Consider the following 27,058-nt stretch of genomic DNA (forward strand, 5'->3'; position numbering starts at 1 on the left):
GAGGCAGTGATCAAGACTATCCCCAAGAAAAAGAAATGCAAAAAGGCAAAATGGTTGTCTGAGGAGACCTTACAAATAGCTGAGAAAAGAAGAGAAGCAAAAGGCAAAGGAGAAAAGGAAAGATATTCCCATTTGAATCCAGATTTCCAAAGAATAGCAGGAAGAGATAAGAAAGGCTCCCAATGCAATGCTCCCAATGCTGTCAATGCAAACAATAGAGGAAAACAATAGAATGGGAAAGATTAGAGATCTCGTCAAGAGAATTAGAGATACCAAGGGAACATTTCATGCAAAGATGGGCTCAATAAAGGACAGAAATTGTATGGACCTAACAGAAGCAGAGGATATTAAGAAGAGGTGGCAAGAATGCACAGAACTGTACCAAAAAGTTCTTCATGACCAAGATAATCATGATGGTGTGATCACTCACCTAGAGCCAGACATCCTGGAATGTGAAGTCAAGTGGGCCTTAGAAAGCATCACTACAAACAAAGCTAGTGGAGGTGATGAAATTCCAGTTGAGCTATTTCAAATCCTGGAAGATGATGCTGTGAAAGTGCTGCACTCAATATGCCAGCAAATTTGGTAAACTCAGCAATGGCCACAGGACTGGAAAAGGTCAGTTTTCATTCCAGTCCCAAAGAAGGGCAATGCCAAAGAATGCTCAAACTACTGCACAATTGCACTCATCTCACATGCTAGCAAAGTAATGCTCAAAATTCTCCAAGTGACGTGTTACAGTATGTGAACCGTGAACTTCCAGATGTTCAAGCTGGTTTTAGGAAAGGCAGAGGAGCCAGAGATCAAATTGCCAACATCTGTTGGATCATCGAAAATGCAAGAGAGTTCCAGAAAAACATCTACTTCTGCTTTATTGACTATGCCAGAGCCTTTGACTGTGCTGATCACAACAAACTGTGGAAAATTCTGAAAGAGATGGGAATACCAGACCACTTTACCTACCTCCTGAGAAATCTGTATGCAGATCTGTATGCAGAAGCAATAGTTAGAACTGGACATGGAACAACAGACTGGTTCCAAATCAGGAAAGGAGTACATCAAGGCTGTATATTGTCACCCTGCTTATTTAACTTCCATGCATCATGCAAAATGTTGGGCTGGATGGAGCACAAGCTGGAATCAAGACTGCTGGGAGAAATATCAATAACCTCAGATATGCAGATGATACCACCCTTATGACAGAAAGCCAAGAGGAACTAAAGAGCCTCTTGATGAAAGTGAAAGAGGAGAGAGAAAAAGTTGGCTTAAAGCTCAACATTCAGAAAACTAAGATCATGGCATCTTGTCCCATCACTTCATGGCAAATAGATGGGGAGACAATGGAAACCAAGACAGATTTTATTTTGAGGGGCTCCAAAATCACTGCAGATGGTAACTTCACCCATGAAATTAAAATATGCTTGCTCCTTGGAAGAAAATCTATGACCAACCTAGATAGCATATTAAAAAGCAGAGACAGTACTTTGCTAGCCAAGGTCCATCTAGTCAAACCTATGATTTTTCCAATAGTCATTTATGGATGTGAGAGTTGGACTATAAGGAAAGCTGAGTGCCAAAGAATCAATGCTTTTGAACTGTGGTGTTGGAGAAGACTCTTGAGAGTCCCTTGGACTGCAAGGAGATCAAAGCCATCTATCCTAAAGCAGATCAGTCCTGGATGTTCACTGGAAGGATTGATGCTGAAGCTGAAACTCCAATACTTTGGCTACGTAATGGGAAGAACTGACTCACTGGAAAAGACACTGATGCTGTGAAAGATTGAAGGCAGGAGGAGAAGGGGATGACAGAGGACGAGATGGATGGATGGCATCACTGACTCAATGGACATGAGTTGGAGCAAGTTCCAAGAGTTTGTGATAGACAGGGAAGCCTGGTGTGCTGCAGTCCATGGGGTCACAAAGAGTCAGACACAACTGAGCAACTGAACTGAACTTACAGGCTTTAGCTCATTAGCTGCTCAGTCATGGTGGCAACAACTTTGCCCTGGGTGTTTTTTCTGGTGTCTTCTGGGGCCATTCTGAATCTTGAAATCACAAGCCAGTATATGAAAATTATACATGCTGTTGGCTGAAATTATCACAGAGGTTGGAAGGTCTTGATCAGCATGGCACAATGGAACTTTCAGTATGTATGAACATGGTCTCTATCTGCATTCTCCAATATAGTAGCTATTAGTCACATCTCGCTAATGAGCACTTGAAATGTACTAGTGTTACGGAAGAGCTGAATTTGAAATGTCACTTAATTAATTTAAGTTTACGTTGCTAAATGTGGCCTATGGTTACTGTGTTGGAGAGTCTAGTTCCAGATACCGCCCCCCCCCCCCACCTCTTTGAATGTTTAATTCACTTGTTCACGAATGTCATCTTGCCTTATAATTCACTGAATTCTATCCATGAACAAAACAGTTAATGCTCCCAAATTTATTTTTGAAATCTATTCGCTAGGGCACTTCTGCAGTATTTTAGCCGCTAGTTAATGAATGAACCATATAAATTAGTTACATAAAGCTGTTGATAGCTATTGCTAATGGATTCCAACCTGTTTAAATAATATATCTAGTCTTATTCTGACTGCATCTAAATTCTGAGTTCTGAGTGTACTCAGCAGGTCACTTTGTTCTATGTGTCGTTAGTTACCCAGTCTGGGCTCTACTCTGTGCTGAAGGATTCGTTCACATTGTTCTCATTAGTATTGATGGGAGTTACCTGTGGAAATCTTCCAAGCCACATTGAGAGACAAGGCCTCCCTGCCTGTCTGGCTTTTAGCTAATCTTTATTGTTAAGGAAGCTCTCGTGCATTGTGTTACATACGGTACACTGGAGGTTAGTTGTGAGTTCAGGCGGTAAAGCCAGTCAAATTCTTTGCAGTAAAGTTGAGGTAGTCCCTTTGCTCCTTGACTTGACATTAGTGTCTGGTAGTATCCCTCTGTGCGTGTGTGCCTGCTCAGTCACTTCAGTAGTGCAACCCGGACTGTAGCCCGCCAGGCTCTTCTGTCCATGGCTTTCTCCAGGCAAGGATACTGGAGTTGGTAGCAGTTCCCCTCTCCAGGGCATCTTCCCGACCCAGGGATCAAATCTGCAGTCTCTTATGTCTTCTCCATTGGCAGGCGGATTCTTTACCACTAATGCCACCTGGGAAGCCCAATATTGCCCTAAAAAAGTGCTAATGAATTCTTGTTCTGAGGCTTCACAGAGTTTCTTCAGTTTTTAATTAAATGTTAAGCAATGTGTTGTTATAGCCACTGTAGTCAGAGTACATAATATTAAGCAAATGTACTTTTTTATTGTTGTGGCAAATTCTGTCAATGCCAATTGAAATGTAAAAATTAGGAAGTGATAGAAATCAAATAACAGCAGGATTATAGACCTTTTTCCATGTGACAGATTCAATTCTTATTGACCTGATACTTTCATGTCCTAAGTGAGCCAAGAACCCCTTCCAGACATCTTTGGTGTCAAACCCTGAGTTATACAATGCCAGATCAGCACCATGTAGTGAAGGAGATAGAGTAATAAGAAGCATTCAAATGGTTAGTCTAATACAGTATTTTAAAATGCAATAGAAACATGAAAGAATTACATTTACACTCTCTGAAGGCTGGGTGTTCGCCTTGTTCCAGGCTCTGAGCAAAGAATAAAGAAGCAGATGTTTCCCTCTCCCTTCCCAAAGCAGCTCAGCTACTTAGCCTTTGATTTCAACTCCTCACCCTCTCCTTCATCTCAGAAGTCCAATGAGATGACTCTCTAACTTCCAAGTTTTCTTTGAGACTCCTTTCCCCATATCCGTTCTGGGATCAAAACACGCTTGCCAAGCCTCTAACATTTCATTGCCCCTCAAAGCTTTTCTACTATGTCCTTCTTTTTATTATTTTTACATATATCCCCTCCCTCTTGGACCTCCCTCTCACTCCCTCCCACATCTTGTCCATCTAGGTCATCACAGGGCACCAAGCTGAGCTCCCTGTGATTTGCAGCAGGTTCCCGCTAGCTATCTGCTCACACATGGTAGTATATATATGTCTATCCCAATCTCTCAGTTCACCCCACTCCAGCTCCCCCACCTACATCCACACATCCATTCTCCACATCTATGTCCCTAATTCGGCCCTGCATATAGGTTCATTTTACTATTTTTCTTAGATTCCTCATAAATTCATTTATATATGATATTTGGTTTTTTCTTTCTCACTTACTTCATTCTTGATCCTTTTCTGGTCAGACTGGAACAAGACCAACTCATGGCAATTTCTGTAGTTGTTTTCTGAAACCATTCCTTTGCCTGATTAAATTATTCTTCCAGATGGTAAACATTATTCCAACAGTGTTATGGGCAGAAGAAAATACAGACCCATTCATTTAGAATATTAATTCTATGAACAAATTCTTCATGTTGTTAGGCACTGAGTCATTCTTCTTAGTGAATGTTGACCTCTAGGGGAGATCATGCCTATAGTGAAGGACAAGAGGTAAGAAGATGGAGAGGTCAAAAGGTGATTCCCCTACTTCAGCCATCAGAGTTCAGGCAGAGTGAAGTAGGTAAAGTATTTTCCTTCTAAATTTTCCTTCCTCCAAAATAAACTTCCTTTGCCTCCACTTAGCAGCTATTGTCTATAAATGTAGACCTGACTCACTGCTTTAGGCCATTTGGGCCACTGGAACAGAATACCATAGACTGGGTGGCTTACAGAAAATTAATTCTCACCATCCTTGAGGGGGAAAATCTAAGATCACGGTGCCAACAGATTTGATATCTGATGAGAAATCTGAGTTCCCACTAGAAATCCTGCTCCCTAGTTCATAGTCACTTTCTTACTCTATCTTCCCGTGAAGAAAGGAGTAAGGGGACTCTTTGCTGCTGCTGCTGCTGCTAAGTCGCTTCAGTCGTGTCCGACTCTGTGCGACCCCGCAGACAGCAGCCCAGCAGGCTCCCCTGTCCCTGGGATTTTCCAGGCAAGAACACTGGAGTGGGTTGCCATTTCCTTCTCCAATGCATGAAAGTGAAAAGTGAAAGTGAAGTCGCTCAGTTGTGCCCGACTCAGCGACCCCATGGACTGCAGCCTACCAGGCTCCTCCATCCATGGGATTTTCCAGGCAAGAGTACTGGAGTGGGGTGCCATTGCCTTCTCCGAAGGGGACTCTTTGGGTCTCTTTTATATGGACACTAATTTCATTAACAAAGGTTCTGCCTTCATGCCCTAATCATATTCCTAAATCCCCACCTCCTAATACCATCACATAGCCAGTAAGATTTCAACTTATGAATTTTGGGAAACACATTCTATCTGTAGTATTAACCTAATTGGGTTTTAGAGGAGTCCAGTGAGATTTCTCCCACCTATCACTAACAGGTCACGATTAGCCTTTCTGCTTAGTTTACTCAGCTCTACCTACCTAAAGAGGTGGATAGGTATTACCCCATTTATCAGCTGGAAAAGATATTGATTGGAAGGGACTAACCAATCTTTGATCATCAGGCATAATGCAAATGCTACCCTCTTAGAGCAAGCACTTCTCAATGAATTCCTTGATGTCAAAGAGGTCAGTTCATGAACTGACCTGTGAAGATGCTCTAAAGAAAAGAGCAAAAGGACCTTCTGTTCCAATAACACACAAATGTTTTACCTATGCTCTTTTGGAATCACACCTGTAGTGAATTTTCCTCATCTATCCCTGAGAATATCAGGCCAAGGAAGGGAAAATGTAGCATTGTGGTAACGTTGTGGATGAGAGATTTGGGGGCAGGCAGACCTTCAGAATCTCACAAGCCATTCTGTGTAGGTATTAAGGCACTGGTTTCACTTACAGATAGGGTTGCCCCATCCAAACAGAGTCTGCGTCCATGCCAAGTCACTTCAGTTGTGTCCTGCTCTTTGCAAGGTTATGGACTCTAACCTGCCAGGTTCCTCTGTCCATAGGATTCTCCAGGCAGGAATACTGGAGTAGGTTGCCATTTCCTCCTCTAGGGGATCTTCCCGACCCAAGGATCAAACCTGCATCTGTATATGTCTCCTGCATCAGCAGGCGAGTTCTTTACCACTAGGGCCACCTGGGAAGCCCCAGAACAGAGACTACTGCTTCAAAAATGAAAAGCAACAAAAATTGACTAAATCAAATCAATGCAGGTTATTCGTCTTGCTAAGTCAGTTTCGCCTGACTTAATTTTGCCTTTCAAACGTAATGGACAGGACTTCTCTGGTGACTCAGTGGTAAAGAATCCATCTGCCAAATCCATTTGCCAGTGCAGGAGGCATGGGTTTGATCCCTGATCCCGGAAGATCCCACATGCCACGGTGCAACTAAGCCCACGCACCACAATTATTGAGCCCGTGTTCCGCAGCCGGGGAGCCGCAACTCCAGAGCCCATGAGCTGCAGCTACTGAAGCCTGTGCACCCTGAGCCCGTGCTCTGCAACCAAAGAAGCCACTGCGATGAGCAAGTAGCCCACGCACTGCAACGAGAGAGCAGAGAGTAGCCTCTGCTCTCCGCAACCAGAGAAAACCCTGTGCAGTAATGAAGACCAGCACAGCCAAAAATAGAGAAATAAAATTATTTTTTAAGAGGATAATGGACAAAAAGAACGACTTTTCTCATACTATCTATGTTTGCTGCTCCTTGTAGTTCATCCAAAAAGTCTACAAGTTCGGTGCTCAGAGACCCCAATATGAATCCCCCAGAAGAAGCATGATCTCAGCACATTGTGCTGTCAACACCTTCTCTTTCTCATTGGGTTATCCTATCCCTCTCTGAGTATAGACCAGAATATCCCTGGCTTTTCTCATCGTCTTATCTCATTACTTACAAACGGCCAGTCTAATTTGCTGTCTCCCGAACGCTATGCATTCCTTAGCTATCTCACTTTGTCTGATTAATTTACCTTCATCTTTCCCCAGATTTTATTCATTTGCATTTTCCCTAAAATTATTTAATTATGTTATCTCCTTCTTTAAAGCCTTTTGGATTGTGGGAAGCAGGGAGATGCAGAGGATAACAATGGCTTACTGATATTATTTGGAGCCTAATTCTTATTCTGTTCATGAATCCCTAGATAACCTCTGGAAAGTCAGTGAGACACTTTCAGCCAAAATTTCTTCACCTTGAAAAAATGGGAAAAGAACAATGCACCCCTTGAGGTGACCGTGGGGAATAATTAACAAAGTGAAATTAATAAAGTGAAAGTGATGCACAAATCAGCATTTTTGAGGATCACAGGAATATGTTTCCTTCCTTGCAGATTAACTGCAATGTGTCTTATTTTGGAACCTGACCATTTCCATAGGTGGGGTAGGACAAATCTTTGAATTTGTTGAGTTTACTTCTTCACTGCTTAATGTCAATAATGATCATAAGTGATATTAGCACCTTGTACAAAAGTGTGTATTTTCTTGTGACTTTGTTTCCACTTTTATGGGTCTTTGTCCTTCGGTTTATGTCTTAATTATAGTCAGAGCTGATTTTATGATTGGAATATGCTACAGAAGTTTCTGCTTCTACCGCAAAGTATCTTCCTGATTTAGACATGACAATAACTTAAATCCTCACCAGTAGAAATGTTTTCCTTTATGCCTTAAAGGATTTTGGTTCTTTAGGAGTTGTAAAACTCTAAGATAATACATAAAATATTATCTTTCGTATATATGGACAAACACATATCTATTACCTTTCTTACATATGTATGAGTACATACACATACATGTATATGGAAGATAGTACTTAATGCATTGCTGTTGAGTCACTAATAAACACATCAAAGCTAGAGAAGCTGAAGAATTAAAAACAGGAAAGAGGTCAATAAATATATTGCTTACATTATAGTTTTGCCACACATTCACTTTAAAAAAAAATATTTTTAATCTAGCTAGAATAAACTTTAGATTTACAGAAAAATTGTGAATCTAGTACAGAGAGTTTCTGCATTCTCAGTTTCTCCTAACATTTTACATCAGTATAATTTTTACAATTAATAAATAAATAATGATACATTGTTATTAACTAAGCCCACACCTAACATGATACTCCATGATGAAAAGTTAAAAGCTTTTCCTCTAAGACTAGGAACAAGATAAGGATTCTCTCAATACTTTCATTTATTAATAATATAGTATTAACAGTCCTTGCCAGAGAAATCAGGCAAGAAAAAGAAATAAAATATATCCAAATCAGGAAAAAAGAAGTAAAATTGTCTCTATTTGTAGTAGAAAAACCTGAAAAGTCCACCAAAAGCCTGTTTGAGCTAATAAACTAATTCAGTAAAATTGCAGGCTATAAAATCTATGTACAGAAATTGCATGTATTTCTATACACTAAAAAAAAAGTATCAAAAGGAAAAACTTAGAAAACAATTCCATTTACAACTACATAAAAATAATAAAATATCAAGTAGGTAAAATATCTGTACACTGAAAATTAGAAGCCACTGATGAAAGGAATTGAACACAAATAAATGAAAGGATATTCTATACTCATGGATTGAAAGAATTGATATTGTTAAAATGTCCATACTACCTAAAGCTATCTATGGATTCAATGCAATCCCTATTAAAATCTCAACAGAAATTTTCAGAAAAAAAAAAAAAAAACCTTAAAATTTGTACAGAACAAAATCCCCTGAATAGAAAAAGCAATATTGAAAAAGAACAAAGCCAGAGGCATCACATGTCCTCATTTCAAACTATATTACAAAACTATAGTAATCAAAACAATGTCATATTGGCATAAAAATGGACAGTTAGCTCAATGGAACAGAAGAGAGAGCCCAGAAATAAATCCACACCTATATGGCCACTTAGTCTATATCAAAGGAGGCAAGAATATACAATGGGGAAAGAATATTTTCTCCAATAAATGGTGCTGGGAGAACAGGACAGCCACATGCAAAAGAAAGAAACTAGACCTCTATCTTACAATATACCGCCAGTGAAGTTGTTCAGTCATGTCCGACTCTTTGCAGTCCCATGGACTGTAGCCTACCAGGCTCCTTCATCCATGGAATTTTCCAGACAAGATTACTGGAGTGGGTTGCCATTTCCTTCTCCAGGGGATCTTACCAACCCAGGGATTAAACCCAGGTCTCCCACGTTACAGCCAGACACTTTACTGTCTGAGCCATCAGGGAAGCACGCAACATACAAAAAAGTCCATTTAAAAGGGATCAAAGACTTGAATGTAGGGCCCTTAAGCAATAAAACTCATAGAAGAAATGCAAAGACTAAGCTCCTTGTCATCAGTCTTGGCAATGATTTTTTAGATTTGACATCAAAAGCTAAGGCAACGGAAGGAAAAATAAACAAATGAGACTACATCAAACTAAAAATTTTCTGCATAGCAAAGGAATTCATCAGCAAAATGAAAAGACAAACTATGGAAGGAGAGAAAATATTTGCAAACCATATATCTGGTAAGAGTTAAACATCCAACATATACAAAGAACTCATAGAACTCCATAACGAAATCAAAGCATCAGATTAAAAAATAGGCAGAGGGCCACACAGTTTTCGAAAGAGGACGTACAAATGGTCAACCAATACTTTAAAAAGCACTCAACACTACTGCTAGTCATCAGTTCAGTTCAGTTCAGTTCCATCGCTCGGTCATGTTTGACTCTTTGCAGTCCCATGAACCGCAACACGCCAGGCCTGCCTGTCCATCATCAACTCCCAGAGTCTACACAAACTCATGTGCATTGAGTTGGTAATGCCATCCGGCCATCTGATCCTCTGTCATCCCATTCTCTTCAATCTTTCCCAGCATCAAGGTCTTTCCCAATAAGTCAGCTCTTCACATCAGGTGGTCAAAGTATTGCAGTTTCAGCTTCAGCATCAGTCCCTCCAATGAACACCCAGGACTGATCTCCTTTAGGATGGACTGGTTAGATCTCCTTGCAGTCCAAGGGACTCTCAAGAGTCTTCTCCAACATCCCAATTCAAAAGCATCAATTCTTCAGCACTCATCTTTCTTTATAGTCCAAGTCTCACATCCATACATGACTACTGGAAAAACCATAGCCTTGACTAGACGGACATTTGTTGGCAAAGTAATGTCTCTACGTTTTAATAAGCTGTCTAGGTTGGTCATAACTTTCCTTCCAAGGAGTAAGCATCTCTTAATTTCATAGCTGCAGTCACCATCTACAGTGATTTTGGAGCCCCCCAAAATAAAGTCAGCCACTGTTTCCAGTGTTTCCCCATCTATGTGCCATGAAGTGATGGGACCAGATGCCATGATCTTCGTTTTCTGAATGTTGAGCTTTAAGCCAACTTTTTCACTCTCCTCTTTCACTTTCATCAAGAGTCTCTTTAGTTCTTCACTTTCTGCCATAAGGGTGGTGTCATCTGCATATCTGAGGTCATTGATATTTCTCCCGGCAATCTTGATTCCAGCTTGTGTTTCTTCCAGTCCAGCGTTTCTCATGATGTACTCTGCATAGAAGTTAAATAAGCAGCATGACAATATACAGCCTTGACGTACTCCTTTTCCTATTTGGAACCAGTCTGTTGTTCCATGTCCGGTTCTAACTGTTGCTTCTTGACCTGCATATGGGTTTCTCAAGAGGCAAGTCAGGTGGTCTGGTATTCCCATCTCTTTCAGAATTTTCCACAGTTTATTTTGATCCACACAGTCAAAAGCTTTGGCATAGTCAATCAAGCAGAAATAGATGTTTTTCTGGAACTCTCTGGCTTTTTTTGATGATCCAGCGGATGTTGGCAATTTGATCTCTGGTTCCTCTGCATTTTCTAAATCCAGCTTGAACATCTGAAGTCATATTATTGAAGCCTGGCTTGGAGAATTTTGAGCATTACTTTCCTAGCATGTGAGATGAGTGCAACTGTGCAGTAGTTTGAGCATTCTTTGACATTGCCTTTCTTGGGATTGGAATGAAAACTGACCTTTTCCAGTCCTGTGGCCACTGCTGAGTTTTCCAAATTTGCTGGCATATTGAGTGCAACACTTTCACAGCATCACCTTTCAGGATTTGCAATAGCTCAACTGGAATTCCATCACCTCCACTAGCTTTGTTTGTAGTGATGCTTCCTAAGGCCCACTTGACTTCACATTCCAGGATGTCTGGCTCTAGATGAATGATCACACCATCGTGATTATCTGGGTCATGAAGATCTTTTTTGTACAGTTCTTCTGTGTATTCTTGCCATCTCTTCTTAATATCTTCTGCTTCTATTAGGCCTGTACCATTTCTGTCCTTTATTGAGCCCATATTTGCATGAAATATTCCCTTGGTATCTCTAATTCTCTTGAAGAGATCTCTAATCTTTCCCATTCTATTGTTTGCCTCTATTTCTTTGCATTGATCACTGAGGAAGGCTTTCTTATCTTTCCCTGCTATTCTTTGGCAATCTGCATTCAAATGGGTATATCTTTCCTTTTCTCCTTTGCTTTTCACTTCCCTTTTTTTCACAGCTATTTGTAAGGCCTCTTCATACAGCCAATTTGCTTTTTTGCATTTTGGGGGAGGGGGGATGGGCTTGATTCCTGTCTCCTGTTCAATGTCAGAAACTTTTGTCCATAGTTCTTCAGGCACTCTGTCTATCAGATCTAGTCCCTTAAATATATTTCTCACTGCCACTGTATAGTCATAAGGGATTTGATTTAGGTGATATCTGAATGGTCTAGTGGTTTTCCCCACTTTCTTCAATTTTAGTCTGAATTGGGCAATAAGGACTTTATGATCTGAGCCACAGTCAGCTCCCGGTCTTGTCTTTGCTGACTATATAGAGCTTCTCCATCTTTGGCTGCAAAGAATATAATCAGTCTGATTTCAGTGTTGACCATCTGGTGATGTCCATGTGTAGAGTCTTCTCTTGTGTTGTTGGAAGAGGGTGTTTGCTATGACCAGTGCATTCTCTTGGCAGAACTCTATTAGCCTTTGCTCTGCTTCATTCTGTACCCCAAGGCCAAACTTGCCTGTTACTTCAGGTGTTTCTTGACTTCCTACTTTAGCGTTCCAGTCCCCTGTAATGAAAAAGACATCTTTTGGGGGTGTTCGTTCTAGAAGGTCTTGTAGGTTTTCATAGAACCATTCAACTTCAGCTTCTTCAGTGTTACTGGTTGGGGCATAGACTTGGATTACCTTGATATCGAATGGTATCATCAGAGAAATGCAAATCAAAACCACAATGACATATCATTACTCACCTGTAAGATTGGCTATCATCGAGAAGACAAGAGATAATGTGTTGCCAAAGATGTGGAGAAATGGGAACCCCGTGAACTGTTGAAGGGAATATAAATCGGTTCAGCCATTATGCAGAACAGTATGGAGGTTCCTCAAAAAACTAAATATAAAACTGCGTTTGATCCAGCAATTCACCTCCTGGGTATATATCCAAAGAAATGAAAGCAGAATATTGAAGAGATACCTGCATTCTGGTGTTTGCTACAGCATTACTCATGATAGCCAAGTTATGGAAACAACCTAAGTGTCTGCCAACAGATAAATTGGAGAATAAAAATCTTATGGTGCAAGGCACAGAATGGAAGATGTAGGTTGGTAGGAGGGGATGAAGGTGTCTCTGAGTTTTCCAGCTGGACTCAATGAATGAGCAGCTGGCAATACAAATCAGTATCTGAAGACAGAGATGTAGGCTAGAGATCTAGGTTAGGGTGTATCTTCAAAGTATAGGCGATAGCTGCAATCATAGCAGGGAATAAGAGCGTATCTAAAGCAACAGGAAAAGTACATAATCTTTTTTTTGCAGATGTGTACAGGGAAAAGGCTCCAGTAAAAGGTGGTATTAAAAATGCATCTTACTCAACCCTTTCCATCATCATGGAATAAAGGCATTAGGAGTTCATACTTAGAGCTTCCACGTGTTTCCTCTACTTCTTCATCAACCACCTACTGCTGTCACTTTCTCTGACATCCATGCCTGGGTGTCTTTAAACACCCACTGTCACCCAGAAACTCCCTTTCATCTTGCCACTCAGAATATAACAAAAGCCTTGTTTCCTTCCTTCCATTCTGATCGTTTATTTTCTCTTCTTAGCTCGTTCTATTTTTTTCCCGTCTTAGATGGACTTTGGACAGAGAAGTAGGTTCAAACCTGTGTTTCGTTCTTTATAAGCTGCAGGGCTTTGGACAAGCATCTTCACCTCACTGAGCCTCAGTACAGTTATCTGCAAAATGGAGATAATATCTACCACATGGTGTGATTGTGTGGACTAAAAGCTTTCATGGAGGGGCTTCCCTGGTGGTTCAGCAGTGGGGAATCTGCCTGCCAATGCAGGAGATACAGGTTTGATCCCTGATCCAGGAGGATCCCACAGGCAGCAGAGTAACTAAGCTGCTGTGCCGCAACTATTGAGCCTGTGCTTAAAGCCCGTGAACCTCAACTACTGAGCCCACATGCCACAACTGCTGAGGCCCAAGTGCCCTGCGCTCTGCAGCAGGAGAAGCCACCGAAATGAGTGGCCTGTGCCCCGCAGCTGGAGGGTGGCCCCCATTCACTGCAAATAGAGAAAAGTTCCCACAGCAATGAAGACCCAGGGCAGCCGAAGATAAATAAATAAATCATTTTTTAAAAAGAAGCTTTCACGTAAGTCAAACATCCATTCTTGTACTTGGTCCTGAGCCGGTAATGAGTAAATGAAAACTCAACTCTAACTCTTACTGCTCTCTCTGATTCCTTAGCATTTTGTTTGTATCTCTCTGTCCTCACTGTCCTGGGTACATTGTCATTGTTTTTTTTCCCACATGCTCTTTGAGGACTAGAAATGGAATGTATCTGAATTTATATTTATGCCTTTTCCTTCATGTGCACTGGGGCACAGTAAATAACTGTGAAAATATGTATGTATGTAAACATCTGCACATAAAATTCTCAATAAATATCTGAAACATCATAAGCTTCGACAGATATCTACTAAAGGAATGAAACTTGCTCATGATCTTTTCAACTCTATTCTGATATAAATATGGGAAAAGAAATCTCAGCTTATTTTTATGAATTGCAAGCAATTAATCTCCTAAATTCTAAGCCTTTGAGGTGCTAGTATATAACTGTGGGCTGTGCTCCTTCCTAAGGTAAAATATTAATCCATGCTATCACTGGTAAGGAGCAGCACCCTAACCGACCCACTGGTAACTAGTCGAAAATCCTGCCTCCCTGGCACTTGGGGCCAGGAAGCAGGAAAATGTGAAACACAGGTGCTTGGCACAAGGCCAATGTGGACTCAAATCCTAGGTCTCTAAACCCTGACCTGAAACGCTCTTTCGAATTACATCTCCCACACTGCCTGCCCTCCTGGGTTTTATCTGGACTCTGTTCACTTCCATAAAGTAAAGAATGATAAAGAAGCATGCCCCTCTAAAGAAAACTTGGGTCAGGATGTAGAGGTAGCCCTGGACTAGAAGAAAAAGGGCCGAGAGGAAAGGCTGAGTGATGGACTGAGGTCTTGGTCCTGCAGTATATTAGCATTGTGACCCAGGCCGAGCAGCTCACATCTCTGAGGCAGCTTCCTCATCTGTAAAGTGGGGATGCCAATTAACATTTTCTGCCTTCCCAAGACCCTTGCTAGATCAGGTCAAACAATGGGAACCACTTGAAAAAGCGAAACTGGTTTCCCTCTGAGTCCTTCATAGATTAAATAAAAAGAACAACTAAAGAGGGCTTCTCAATACAGAATTGAATACCACTGGTCTGCTGCCATCCAAGGAAAGGATTTAGTCTATTCTCAAGGGTAAACCTAGTATTTATTTGATCTTTGATCGTTAGAATTCTTTGACCTGTCTTGAAATTGCCCTCCCAAGTACTTACAAACTACTTCAAAGGATCTTAGTTTGATGTGTCTGCCTGGACCACAGTTATTCCTTTAGAAATAGATTTATGACCTAGTCTTTCCCATGTCTTTATATCAGTTGCTTTTGGACATGCACAAATCCTCAAGAAATTAGCTTGGAACCATTTAAACTTGCCTGTAAAGCATGAGTGTAAGAATCTGAGAAAATAATCTGTCAGTTGTATGTAATAATCATCTTAAATAAGCAGCTCCAGGCTTATCTAAAGCTGGGCCCAGCTAAACAAAGAAGGCACTGAGCAGAGAGCCTCAGACACTGAACTCTGCACCCTGGCCGGACCTTGCGCCGGGCAGCCTGGTAACAGGAAGGCAGCAAGACACACTTTGAACCGGGGGTTCTAAGGCTGCTGTGGGGTTAGAGACGGGGTGACAGCTGCACTTTGCTGCCTGAACTTTGTACCTAGACACAGGGGCATTTAATCTCCATAACAGGCACTTTGTTCATTACTTATTAACAGCTCCTCCTTGAGTAAAGTTCTTTGTTAATGGAGCTTTAAAATATGATCCCTCTCTCCTTTTTCCTGCCGTGGGGACGGGCGTCTGGGCTGGTTCTCACTAACTGGCTGGGACAGGGCTGGTCCTTCGAAGGGGAAGGCTTTTTCGTCTGCTCACAACCGGCCCTTTTTAGAGGTGCCACTTTGCAATGACTGCCCCAGAGGCCAGTTTACACTCAGAGAAGGTCACCGGGGTCCTGGTGCCATTAAAGGTCACACCAGACAATGACAGGTGTCACTTCAGCTATCCTGGCTGTCGCACCTCTTTTCTTTCTGCCCTTTCTTCTTCCTTCCCCATTTTTCCCTCCTCCTCTCCTTATTTCTTTCTGTACGTTCAGACTCTCAGTGGCGCTAGAGTTAAATAATGGTGACCCCTGTCACATACATCATTTTCCCAGCCAATGTAGCCAAGACATGTTGTGTTGCAGCTGGAAGTGAAGTGAAGCGAAGTGAAGTCGCTCAGTCGTGTCCGACTCTTTGCGACCCCATGGACTGTAGCCCACCAGGCTCCTCCGTCCATCGGATTCTCCAGGCAAGAATACTGGAGTGGGTTGCCATTTCCTTTTCCAGGGGATCTTCCCGACCCAGGGATTGAACCCAGGTCTCCCGCATTGCAGGCAGACGCTTTACCCTCTGAGCCACCAGGGGCCAAGCAATTTAGGAGCACGTTCAAGCATCCTGCTACCCAAATAAACCGTTTGTAGTTCACTTCCATACACCAGGAGCTGATATCCAGTCAGCTTAAAGCATTAGCAATTTAAGGAAAGGGTCTAGACTCGAAAAAGGGAAAGTGTGTTGTTAGTAAGTCAAGTACTAGTTACCATCCATAAAATAAATCCAAGTCCCAATGAAAATACTCAGACTTCCGAATGTGTGTGTGTTCATTCATGCTGGACTTTTTGCCACCCAATGGACCATAGCCCACCAGACTCTTCTGTCCATGGAATTTTCCAGGCAAGAATACTAGAACAGGTTGCCATTTCCTTCTCCAAGGGATCTTCCTGACTCAGGGATTGAACCCATGTCTCTTACAACTCCTGCAGTGGTAGGCGTATTCTTTACCAGCTGAGTCACCATGGAAGCCTTCAGACTTCCATGCCCTCCACCAAAGAATAAGTAGAGACTAAATTCCTAAGTTTTGCTCACTAATGATCAACGGGAAGGCTTTGGTTTCTGGGACCACGGAGGCAGGAACCACAGGATGTTCATTTACTAACTAACAAAGACCAAGAAGCCCCCTCAGAAGCTTTGCTTGAGGGCTTGGGGGAACCCCAAATTAACCTTTCACCACCTGGCCACTCTATTTTGGGAGCAGTTAGGCTTAGCTTGGACAATAATTCACTCTCTTCTCATTTTTCTTTTTATGTTTAAAAATGCCTGTGTCTACCTCTCAGTCACTGAAGGGTCAGCCCTGGAGTCAACCCTGTCTGGACACCATACATCAAAAACTCACCATCGTTCCAGGCCGTCTCTCGCTCCCCCAACCACACAGACGCCCTCCAGGGTAGTTCAGCCCCACCCACCTATCTGTTAACAGCTCTCAGCCACCAAGTCCATCTGTGCTCAAGCCGCTTAACCAAAATGACTTTGAGAGTCAGAGTCCAAGTTTACATATCCCTGCCTGCCTTTCCTCTTTTTCCTTCTAGATCCCCTTCTGCCCCTTGGTGCTCCCTCCTCCTCATCTCACCCTCTTTCCCCTTCCTTTTTCTGCTCTTCCATTCCCATTCTTCTTTTTCCTTAACTTGCTCAGAGGCACCGTTTTCACACTCATCACTGGTGCACATGTGGAAATGTACAGCAGCAGGTCTGGGCTTCTGGGTGGATATTGACCTCTCTCACCCCTTCTGTATTTTCACAAGGCTGCCGGGGCAAGGGGATGTGATCCAATTATTTACCCTGGTATCTGGGCTTGGATTATCTATAAGGACGCTTCAGTCGTGTCCAACTCTGTGCGACCCCATAGACAGCAGCCCACCAGGCTCCCCCGTCCCTGGGATTCTCCATGCAAGAACACTGGAGTGGGTTGCCATGTCCTTCTCCAATGCATGAAAGTGAAAAGTCAAAGTGAAGTCGCTCAGTCACGTCCAATTTCATGACCCCATGGACTGCAGCCTACCAGGCTCCATCCATGGGATTTTCCAGGCAAGAGTACTGGAGTGGGTTGCCATTGCCTTCTCCGATAAGGACAGAAGGGAACTTTAAAACAAAGTTAAATCCCTTGAAAAATGTCGTGCCACCCCTGGATGATCCACAGACCCTGTGTATCTCATTTTCTAGACCTGGCTTTCCTGGTACCACCGTATTTCACAGCAGAGAGGCTGGAGATTCACAGTGCCCACGTCAGCAATGTTTTGGGTTCTAAAATTCTGCTCTTTGAAAGGGCTCTTGGGTTTGCTCCCTCCTGCAGGATTCTCTGCTCACTGCTTTTCTCTCAGACCACTCCAGTCCCCCCAGGTTTCCCAAAGGCCTGTCCCAAGGCCCAGGATTAAGGCTGCACCTGTTTGAGATTTATTCAATCTGAATAATAGTATGACTTCTCAAGAACACCTAATTACCTTTGCCCTGAAAGCAATACAGTTGGGTACTTTGACAGCACACTTAGGACAGCCAGAACTGCAGACCTGGCCTCCAAATTCAGTCCCAATTACCATAAACCAAACACCAATTACCCCAAACAGAACACGGCAATTGAACCTTGATTTATAGCCCCTCCTCGCAACTCCACCTGTCTCTCATTCCCAGAATCTCACCACCTGCTCCAGGCAGGAAGGTTTAACAAAGTACAAGCAAAGGTTATTATAGCTTATGTATCTGACAACTGTAAGATACATAATAAAATTAATCTGATTTTATATTCATTATAACAATCCAAGCTTAAAGATGACAAACATGAAGTTTATTGAATTTCTTTTCTCTTTGTGAGTGAAGATGAATTCAGGGAAATGAACATGGTTATCCCAGTTCCTGACCAAGACTGAGAATTTACAAATTAACATGAGTTAGTGTTTCATGAAATTCCCATAGAACAACTCCTGTCCAGAGCCTTCAGTCTCTTCTCCCACTGCACACACATGCTGTACACACACACGTGCACACAGGCACACGTGGGAACAGGAGAGAAGAGATGAAGAAAGCAGACACTAATCTCAATGTAGGTTAGAAGGAGCACTGGACAGGATCAGCTGACCAGAATGAGTTTCTACACCAGGAACTGTCCCAACTGCCTAAAGGATAGCATCATCGCTTATACTTTCAATGATCAGTATTTTCATTTGGAAAATGAAACTTGGAGAATATAGTCACTGGTTCCCAGCCTGAAAAGATGAAAGAAAGAAGTGAAGAAAAGAAAACTAGCAAGGACAAAGGCTTTTCCACACTGAGCAGGAAGGTGAAGGAGAGAGGGAAAGTACATTCTCTGAAAAGGATGCCATTGCTTTGCTTTCTGTGAGCCATCATGCCAATCTCTCCTGAAATTTCTGGACAAATCCCCTTCCTTCTCATGATGTTCAGATTTCTTCTTTGTGGGAAATACATTGATACCATAATAAAAAAACAGGAATGAAGGTTACTGGTAAATTTTACCTACTATTAAACTATTTAGATAGAGCACAGAGTTAGAGCAACTAGTTATTACTTGACATAAGCAACTCTGGCTCCCTAATTTCCACACACGATTTCTTTTTGGTATTAATTTTGCATTTATATTTGCCTTACATTTAGGTTTACTGCTTTCAGTGATCTGAGAAGAGTTGTCCTAAGTTGAGGAAAGAATAGCATACCTTTCTAAAGTGTACACCTGCTTCCTGGTTCTCAATAGCAGAGTTTGCATGAATGCCGTGTTACTGGTTATCACCTCTTATATTTCTTACCTATTTTTAAAACAGCACACCAAAATTATTTGATATGAAAAGGCCAGACTTCAAGTATGTTCTCTTAGCTCCAGCTACTTCATCCCTTTTATATTTCAAGCAGCTTTTCCCATCCTCACTTTTACGTTATAGATCCCTTCCCCAGTTGGGCTTCCCTGGTGGTTCAGTAGCAAAGAATCTGCCTGCCAAGGCAGGAGACACGGGTTCGATCCCTGGGTCGGGAAGATCCCCTGGAGAAGGAAATGGCAACCCACTCCAGTATTCTTACCTGGAAAACCCCATAGACAGAGGAACCTGGTGGGTTACAGTTCACGGGGTTACAAGAGAGTCGACACAACTTAGTGACTAAGCAATCACAATGACAACAATCCCTTCCCCAGTTACCTCTTCCCTTTCTGAGCTCTATAAAGGTAGATTATAGTTCTCTTTTCTTCACTACATCCCTTCCTAATATTGAGTCCTTAAGTCACTTATTTGCTGACTTAACTCTCAAAATGGTTTCTAAGTTTTCCAAATGTAGGTTTATGTTTCCTACTTATGACTGATAAACGATGCTTTACCTGGGATCTGTCTGTCCATGGCCACAGGCTCCTTCCGTGGCTCAGGCTCCATCTATTAAACTCAGTCAGGATGCAAAGAAGGCAGTAAAAATACAAGCTGGCGTTGTTGTTTGGTGGTAAGAAAAGAGTGAAGAGAAAAGCTGGACCATTGACCTGCTTATTCTGCAGAACTTTCTAGAGGAAAAGAAGAAAGAGAAGAACTCCAGGGTTGCCAGGGAGGAGGAGAGGAAATTTGTCATTTATTAAGTACATCCTATATAGCAGGCACAATGCTAGGCTAAAAGAATTTATGGATCTATTTCTACCCAAGGGACAGAAAGTTGAGCCAGAAATCTGCACCGAACATCTAGTGTTTATCAGAATTTAACCAAGAACCATAAGTTATTTCCTACTTCATTTTGGGACCTATCTCATCTTTTTTGGGCTTCCCCAGTGGCTTAAAGAATCCACCTGCAATGCAGGATATGCAGGAGACACAGGTTTGATCCCTGGGTCAGGAAGATCTCCTGAAGGAGGGTATGGCAACCCACTCCAGTATTCTTGCCTGAGGAATCCCATGGAGAGAGGAACCTGGCTGATTATAATCCATAGGGTCACACAGAGTCAGGCATGACTGAAGCAGCTTAACATGCACGCATGCACACACTAATCTTTTTATACTGACATTTAAATCCTTCCACAAGTTAGCTCCCTATGCCCCAGCCAAACTTACTGTCCACCTTTATGTGTAATAGATCCTCTGCTCAAGCCACTTCTTCACAATATTTTTATGTCTGTGCTTCTATTCTTTTATGGTAGAAAATGTAGTTTTTGGAACCATCTGGATCTGTGTTTGAGCCCCGGTTCTGTCCTTAGCTACCTGTGACATTTTTGAGCCTTATCTTTAAAAGGATCCTAGTGATTCTTTGCATATATAATGTAATGTTGAAGCTTAGAAATATACATAAAGATTCAGCATTATAGCTGGCATGCTAGAGACGCTCAATGATCTGTTATTATGGCAGCATTATGTTTAGTATTGAATGTCTTCTCCACCCTTGTCATCGTCTAAGTCTTACTCATCAATCAACAGGATAATACTCAGGCTTCCCTAATGGCTCAGTGGTAAAGAATTTGCCTGCCAATGGAGGAGACACGGGTTCAATCTCTGATCCAGGAAGATCTCACATAACACGGAGCAACTAAACCTGTGCCCTGCAACAAGAGAAGCCATTGCAATGAGAAGCCCACCCACCACAACTAAAAAGTAGCTCCCACTAGTCACAAATAGAAGAAGCCCATGCAACCAGGAAGAGCCAGCACAGCCAAAAATCAATCAATCAAAAATTTTTTTAAAAAAGTATAACACTCAAGTTCTCTTTGAAATCATTCTTTTTATTCCCGGTTCAAATCATTGATTTATTTTCTTCATATATTTCATACTTGATAATATACTATTTTGTTGGCACATACCTGATCTTAAATGCAAAGGTCAAATCTTATGGGTCTCTATTGAGCAAGAGGTTTCAAAAAATAAGCAGTAAACACATGTTGAATTTTAACCTGTTCAGAGCGCTTGTACTTATTGAGCTTCTTGGGATCTGGGACCTTATTTTTTACAACATCAAGTCACAGTCAGTGTGCTAAAAGTTCTTAACTTTAAATAAGTTAAAATTATATAATATGGTTAGCAGAGAAAATATAACATTCAATAGAATGACTAATAAACTATTTTTTAAATACCTGATATATAGACACATGTCTAAGAACTTTGTAAACCCATAGAATTAAACTATGCTAGAAACACACAGCATTCCTTTTAACAAAGCAAAAGTCCAATGATTAACATAAAAAATGCTGTTTGTGTTTTGCTCTTAACTTCTCACTGAAATGAAAGAACTCAACTGAATGTTCTGAGAGCTAGCCCTCTGTATAAAAAACTGTGGTTTGTTTTTGGTTCAATGTACTGATTTACACAGCACATGTAAAGCTTATAAATTACCTTTGGTAAGATAAGTGAACAGTTTGAAGTGATGACTACATATACACTTATAAAAAGAATCTAGAAATATTTTTATTTCCACTATGGGGACCTTGAAAAAAGTTAGAGGGCAGTAACATGTCAAGTCCAGGAGGTAGATTAGTCTTCAGCCAACTGCTCAAAGATTAGCAAACCTTCTTCCCAGAACTTTACAGGTTTGATCCACACCCAGGAGACACACCCAGCTCTGCCTCTGGGATCTGCCCCAACCAGCTTTCTTACCCAGTACAGATTCTAAGTAATTCTTTTGTTCCTCTTTATGTGAATCAATTTGTCTCACCATTTCCTGCATTTTTCAGAAGTTACTTCGATAGCTTATTTTTAGGAGCAAGTTGGAAGTTGCCACCAGTTTTACCTTATCTACAAAGCTCAGAGTCACAAACTAAACTGCAAAACTTACCTCTGGTGTCAATCAACCTTCTAATCTATATAACCAAATTCCTATTAATCATTAGGGCTATTTCCTTTCTTCCACATGTTTTGAGTTTCCTCAAGTCCTTCACTAACTGTTCTAGCTATATATTTTTTTGCCACAGGTCAAATTTGGAGGAGGGTGGTTAACAAGGGGAATTGAAAAGTCTCAAACCCCTCTGAAATATTTTTTTAATCATGTTTTTAAAAAAATCTATTGTAGAGACAATAGAATCCTCAACATATATTAATATGAATACCTAATGGATTGCAAATAGTTAATGTTTACATAGCAAGTTTTGATTAGTACCTTCACCCAAGAGTATTAAGTAATTGGGAAAGGCTCAAATACACTCTCATGTGATTGGTTTGTCTTGACCAACTTGCAAGCTATTCATTTAAAGAATCTTGCAAATGATAAAAATGCTACGTGTCTAGAGGAATCCTCTAAATCAGGAGAGGTCTGTGCCACTGTATCTGTTCTGGGTGAAAAAAAAAAGACAATGGACTAATTCAGCCTTTCACTCAACAAGTATTATTCATCACCTACTGTTTATGCACGCAAAGCAGTGCATGCTTAGCTCAGGGAGCATCCAGACCGGCCTAACTCCTGCACCCACAGAAGCAGTTACCATTACGAAAGGTAACACTTACCTAAGTTTAATCATGCATGAGAGGAATGGAGAGGCTCATTGCACCATCAGCTTCTGGTCTCAGGTCCATCTTTTCAGGAAAGACATTTAGCTTCTATAGATCTCAATGTCCTTTTTCATAAACATTAAGAACCCAATGAGGCACTCTTTCAAATTTTCTTGAAAGCTGAAATTCTCTGATTTTACAAAGCAGGAAAAGAAATTATAAGACAAATGCTAACATTTTGTAGTATTTACAACTAGAGAATTAGACTAAGGGATTCTCATCCTGTTTTACTAAAAATCAAAGAAAGTCAGAAACCCAAAAGCCTGAGTGTCTTCATGCTCCCGTGGAAGCATCAGATGGATGGGACAGCCAATGAAATAGCGAATGTGATGTCATCTGTTACTGCTACTGGAAGTCAGGACAGGACCTTGCTCCATCATTTTCTATTTCACCACTACATTCCTACCACACTGCTTCTTTCTGTCTCCAGAACATAGAAATGCTCATTCCACCTTGGCTCCTCAAAGATACACACCCTTCAGAACCTGTGAATATGCTGTCTTACAAGGCAAAAGAGACTTTGCTGACATGATTAAACTAAGGATACAGATAGGGTGATTTTCCTGAATTATCTGAGTGGGCCAAATGTATAATCCTCTAAGTTATCATAAGTGACAGAGGGGATCAGGAGTGTAAAATTCAGAGAGATTTGAAGCTATCATGCTGCTGATTTTGAAGACAGAGGTGGCTAGAAAAGGCAAAGAAACAGATTTTCCCCTACAGCTTCTGAAAGGAAAGCTGACCTATCAGCGTCTGAATCTTAGTGCAGTGAGGCCCATATTGGACTTCTGACCTCTAGAACTATAAGAAAACAAATCTGCATGGTTTTTAGGCCACGATGTTTTTGTTCATTTGTTACAACAACAATCAAAAACAAATACACCCACCTTGGGCTCTTTGTACTAGCCATTCCCAGTGCCTGGAATGCCCTTTCTCTAGAATCTTTACATGGCTGCCCCTCTTTGTCACTCTTGTCTCAACCTGCCCATTGTCTTCTTTGACCATATAATCTAAGGAGCCACCCAAGCCTTTAGCTAATTCTCTGCATAGTGCGTGTGTGATTTTCCCCAGTTAGTCTACTGACTGTCTTCCTCGCCATTAGTTTAGCTCCATGAGAATAGAAACCCTGTCTGTCTCAGCTACCACCTCACTTTCAGTCCTTAGAACAATGTCTGGCCTTCATGAATATTTGTTGAATCTAGGATTGATGGAACCCAATCAGGGTTTGATGTGTCTGAATCTTACAGAAAGTTTCAGGGAAATACACAAAGAAGTCACAGCACATATACTTTCATCATCTTTTAGCCTTTGCAAAAGCTATCTGTAACCATCAAACCTCCCCGCATTTTCCCTCCACTTTCATTCTCTCTCTTTATATCACAGAGCCAAGTTGAGAAACCATGAGAATGATCTGGATAACCCACAGAAATGAACTTTAGGATAAGGATAGTGCCTAATATGTGTAAAGTCTCTGGGTTCTCAAGGAATAAGTGGCACTACATAAATTTTAAAATACTAGCATTTCCTTTAATTGAAAATTTCATTTTTATGTGTCTCTTTGATAACTATACAACATTGCTGCTCCTACAAAATACTGTTGCAGCAAAAAGAAGAGCACTTTCCCCCCTTCTCTTGAAATTGGTTAAAATGGCATTTCCCTTGTGCTGCATTTCCTTAGACCTGTGCAAAAACATCTCCTCCCAAGATATAAAGCAATGCACAGCTGGGAAGCATAATACTATGCGCAGAATATCAGATTTTTAAATCTACCAAAGCTGGAAAAGAGATTAAGAGTTAAGACTGAATGTCTGTCTTTAATGTGCTCTATTATGCACCAGGCATTACAGTTAATATGTCCCTTCAGACTTTCCTGACCTACTTTCTGGGCTTACAGATGTGGCAGTACGCAGTAAGGACAGAGGATTGGCGATGACTGTGAATTTCCTTGCTTCCTCTGATTGACCTTCCACCCCTAACTTTGGGGTGATGTTGTGAATGTGGAGGAAGGAGATTGGTGGTGAGAGAAAGAAGCGATTTGATTTATGTGGTCCCCATAAACATTGTGACATCAAAAAAAAGAGAAGAGAGTTTTTGTAAAAACATCCGTGTATCAGTAGTGCACGCATGTTCTTGGTCTTTCAATATTTTAACAATATTTTCCTTTCATTGGATTTGAAGTTTCCAGGGGACAACATGAGGTTTTTATTTCATTTTCCTCTTAATCAGAATCAATAGACTGGCAGTAATTGGCCAGTCGATGCTTGTACATGTGTTTTATGTGGCAGAACCTTGCTTCTTATTTTTTAAATTGGAGCACCTGTAGGTGGACATATCCAAATTTACATATCTAGTTTCCAGTAGCTGCAAGCACTCACTATTGTCTTACATCTGATTGCTTCACACACTTACTTTCCCAATCTTCCTAGCCGCAAGTGCAGGAGACCCTATATGGTGTTCGTCACTCAGTTGTGTCCAGCTGTTTGCAATCCCAGAGACCATAGCCCACCAGGCTCCTCTGTCCATGGAATTCTCCAGGCAAGAATATTGGAATGGGTTGCATTCCCTTCTCCAGGGGATCTTCCTGACCCAGGGACTGAATCCTGGTCTCTGCATTGCAGGTGAATTCTTTACATTCTGAGCCACTAGTGAAGCCAAGCAGGAGACCCTGGTGTAGTCTATATCTGGTTCATATTTGCATCTTGCAACATCCAACTCCAGATGCCCCCATGTATGCTGCTGCTGCTGCTGCTGCTAACTCACTTCAGTCGTGTCCGACTCTGTGTGACCCCATAGACGGCAGCCCACTAGTTTCCCCCGTCCCTGGGATTCTCCAGGCAAGAACACTGGAGTGGGTTGCCATTTCCTTCTCCAATGCATGAAAGTAGAGTGAAAGTGAAGTCGCTCAGTCGTGTCCGACTCTTCGCGACTCCATGGACTGCAGCCCACCAGACTCCTCCATCCTTGAGATTTTCCAGGCAAGAGTACTGGAGTGGGGTGCCATCGCCTTCTTCGTCCCATGTATGAGTACCAGGCTATTTACTCCATTGTTCCCATCAAGTAAGTATATGATTCATAGACATTACAACCTTATTTTTTTACTACCCAGTTAGGATTTTTTCTGATTTATGAATTTAGGTAGTGGAAAATCTTTCTTATTTAAAATTTAAATCACAATCAGATTTTTTTACCACTTTGACTCTTTTTCAGAAAGGATATAGGATAGCTATTCGATGTAGTTACAAAGATCCATGATGAATTGTTTTTATTTAAAAGCATCCAACAACACAAAATCTGGATAATATTAGAAAATCCTCACTGTATGGATACTGTACTCCTGGCAGAATCACACATGACAGACAGCCGTTTTGTAGAATTTGTTAGAAATGCAGTTTTGAAGTAGAAAACAGATGTTCTATTTTCAAAGCATTTGAAGCAATTGATAGACAGAAGATTCCACCCTGGGCCAAGGAAGACTCAGTATCCATGTAGCAGTGATCAGCATACATCTGTTTCTAGAGTGAGTCTAACTGGGCAGAGGAGCCCACAAGAGACGATTCTCAGTAGAAAGTGCAGAGTAGAAATAGGAAACAGGTGGAGAAAATGGAGCAGGTGTCGAGGCCTGTGTGGCAACTGCCAACCAGGGCCGAGTCAGCCATGACTCATGAATCCTAGGCAGGAGAGGAGAAGGTGCTTTTATCAAACTCAGAAAATCCTGAAGAAAAATCACATCTCCCTTTCTCTGGAGTCTAATTATTTTTTTTTTCTGCTTCTCCTCCACATCTAGTTAATTCACTCCCCAGTTCAAAGGTTAGGAAATTTGGGGATATATCTTTTATTGCAAGCAAGATCCAAGCCACCATCATCTCTCATGTGACTTTGTTTTAAAAAAAAAAAAAACTTTTTAGCAAAACTTTTCCCCAACAGCAGTCAGAGATGGTTTCTAACATAGCAAATATAATCACATCACAGATTTTCTTGCACTCCTCCAGTGGATTCCCCTTATTCTTATGATAAAGCACAGTGTTTTGAACCTGCTTTTCAAAATCCTGCATGATGACTTGATTATCTGGGTTTCTCAAGTTTGGCTCTATTGATACTTTTAGCTGAAAATTCCTGTGGAGGGATGATGTCCTTTGCCTTGTAGGATATCTAGCAGCCTCTACCTACCAGATGC

Source organism: Budorcas taxicolor, chromosome 1, assembly GCF_023091745.1.
Source record: "Budorcas taxicolor isolate Tak-1 chromosome 1, Takin1.1, whole genome shotgun sequence".
Lineage (NCBI taxonomy): Eukaryota > Metazoa > Chordata > Mammalia > Artiodactyla > Bovidae > Budorcas > Budorcas taxicolor.